The following is a 3290-nucleotide window of genomic DNA, read 5'->3' as shown; positions in this document are numbered from 1 at the left end:
CAAGTTCATTGTGTCCCTAACTAGTAATATTCTTCTATCACGGGTCTAAAGTCCTCGGGTGGTAAGGACCTCGAAGGTCTGGCCGAGATTGCCAGTCAACAGCTCCACTGCCGGTTGACAATCCCGAGCCAGGCCTCCTACGTCCAGGGGAAATGTTATTTTCAATGCTCTATACAGGGATGGGTGAACATATATGGGGACCCTCCCTTCGCATTTCGCCATAATCTGCTTCAGAGAGGGATGCTCTTCCTCCACTATCTTCAGTCCTGGAATTGCTTCTTTGGCCTCCTTAAGCATTTTCCACAATGCATTGACCCGTGCGCCCTTATCTTTTCGAATGAAGTTGACATACAGTGGCCTCAGGAGAGTTCTTGGGTCTTGGATTCGCTTCCCATCTACATATAATAGGTTCGCCAACTGCTTTAGCTGTTTTTTCTGCCTCCCATTCAACTCCGCCTGTACGTCCGCCTCGCAGATCCTCAACCCAGGCAGAAAGGGCAGCTTTCTTGTCTTTTCGGTTCTTGTGGGTTTTGGATGGGCTACTGCCTCCTCTTCTCCTTCTCCATTTCTATTACTATGGGGTGTTAAAGACGGAAGGGGTATTCTGCTCCATCGGGGGTTGAGGTTGGGGGGGGGTTTCAGGAGCAGGTTTGTTGTCTTCTTCGGCTTTTTCTGCCCTTTTTCTCTGTCTCTTCTTCCGAGTCTGAGGAATGCGCCACCAATTTTCTTTTCACCCCCCCTTTTCCTCTTCTTTTCTGCTTAGGGAGGCCTTTTTCTTCTTCCGTTCTACTGTTTTCCAGTCTGACTGGGAGTTCTCCTTGTTGTCTTCTGTTTTGCCCGCCTTTGGCGTCGGGGTTGTTACAGAAACGGCAACCTCGGGGTTTGTCTTGCTGGGCTCTGCTGGCACTTTAAGTGGACACGCCTTTGCCATGAGGCCTGGCTTCTGGCAGTTCCAGCAATGTCGTCGTCTTCCTTCTACTATAAGAGACATAGTCCAACTTTCACACTTCAACTGCGTGGGGATGGAGTTGTGGCCTTTTCTGTCAACCTTCATCATTATATGGTAGTCCCCAGTCTGTATATTTCTTGGGCCGTGGACCGGGGTAATCGATTCGACGTCTCCATGTTGTGATAATATCGCCCCGAGAAATTCCGCACTTATGCAGCATGGGGCCCCTAACACAGATACTAACATCCTCCTTTTCTCGAAATACTCAGGTTTGAATCTAATTCCTTTCCAGATTAGGTCCTCTTTCGCGAGCCTCTCCGTTTCTTCCTTGGTATTCACTAGGACGTCCCACATTGCATAGCTGCGCCTGACGAAGTATAAGGCCAGAACGTTCAGGTCTACCAACATCTTGATAAAGCTGTCCTTTTGTACTCCTATCAACCCTTTCTTTTTCGTGTCCAGTGTTACAAATGACACAATCCTGCTGCGCAAGGCTTTAACATGCCTGGTTCTGGCCTTATTACATTCCCCTCTGTCAGGGCGTGGTACTTTGTACGGAATAATTCTCTATATTCCTCCGCGGTCTTCTGTGCCTTTGGGCCCCATGGAGTTTTGCCAGGGCTGCCTTATTGTACCGGGCTTGTTCGTTTCTCCTCCTCACTTTTACTAGCATCCCTCTCTGTCGCTGATGATCCTGCCATACGCAGATTTAGGGACTGCCACCTCCTGAGATCTTGCCTCTTCTGCAGGCTACATCCTGCTGACCTCACCGTCCTATGTGTGTCTCTTTCAGTTGATGGATATCTGCTCCTTGGTAACTGCCATATTCCTCCGGGGGATTCATCAATACAGCTCTTCACTCTTTCCGGTGTTGGTGCCACTATACCGGACAACGGAATGTCGAATGATGCATACTGAGAAAAATCGATATCTCCCAAATCGGACCCTGAAGCTGAGCTTGGCATCGGAGTATCGCCGAATGTGATACCCTCGACTCGGCCACTGAGGCGCCACCGGGTGTGGTGCCTCCCAAATCGACCACGGACACTGGAATGCCACCAGATGTGGCATCCCCCACCAACGGCACTGGGATATAACCCAATTGGGATACCCCCCGACCACGGCACTGGAGTGCCACCGGATGTGGCACTCTCCTTCAACGGCACTGGAGCACCACCGGGTGTGGTGCCCCCAACAACGGCAGTGGAGTGCCACCAGATGTAGCACTCCCCCTCGACGGCACGGTCCCTACACTAGGGGCGTCCCCCATGGTGTCAGAGGCAGAGGCCTGCCTCCTCTTGTTGCTGGCCAAGTGCCCTTCTCCGACCTGCCGATTTGGAAACTAGGGGGATTAGGCCAGTAGAGGGGGGGGGGAAGAAACGGGTCTTTACTAATTGTCTTAGCTAGACTTGTGTTGGAAAGCAAGTACTTTATTGAAAAAACCTACACTAGAGTTTCTATCATGCTATACACATCCGCTTACATTCTTACCAGGACCTACTTGAAATAACAGCTCCCCAGCTTATGCTGTAAAAGAAAGAAGAATATTTACAGAAACAATACAAAATTAATTATGTACAAAACAAGGGATTTTTTTATAATGGGGGTGAGATGATGGGGAGGGGGGCAAACTAGAAAACACCCAAAAAGAAAGAAAAAGAAAACAAATAAACAAAAATACCTATGGGGGCAGGTTAGTAAGGGGACCCTCCCTTCCTAACAGCTGGTCTGTCATGTGAAACGCCTACTGTCTTCCGGTCCTCTCCCCCAGGGGGCGGAAGAAGTGAAAGCAAGCAGGTCGTTCCCTAGTGGGGAGTAGAGGACCTAAAGGACAGCACTTTTGTGTGTGAAAATAACTTGGGGATGGGGACAACTGGGATGGATGGCGTCTTCCAAGATAAAATTCGTAATGGGCAAAAACAGGTTGGGGACAAAACAAAACAAGTGGACTGTGTATCTTTGGAAGCTCTCCTAGTGCCAACTATCGAAAAAAATAAAAGACGACAGGAACCGGATCGACACACATACACCTTAGTCTAGGCCCAAAGTACATGCTTTTCACTCTTGGTGGTTACTCAGCCTAACTAGATCCTACTCCTCCCCTCATGTTACAAGGTGAACCTTGTATTAAACCATAAGGGCTGGGTTCCGAGGAAATGACAATAAACCCCAGCACCTCAGGACAAATAACACTAGTGTAGGAACACGAGCTCATACCTAGCGCCTTATTGGATGCACAAGCTAGTGCTGTGCACCCACCTCCTATCAACGTCTATGCGGTGCAATTTTTCCCCATCACATCTGATTTTTATTTTAAGTTGATGCTTAAAATAAACAACCA

Source organism: Euprymna scolopes, chromosome 27 (genome assembly GCF_053919585.1).
Source record: "Euprymna scolopes isolate OS-2025 chromosome 27, ASM5391958v1, whole genome shotgun sequence".
Taxonomy (NCBI): Eukaryota; Metazoa; Mollusca; class Cephalopoda; order Sepiida; family Sepiolidae; genus Euprymna; species Euprymna scolopes.
The sequence above is the reverse complement of the archived record's forward strand: the minus strand, read 5'-3'. Positions refer to the sequence as shown.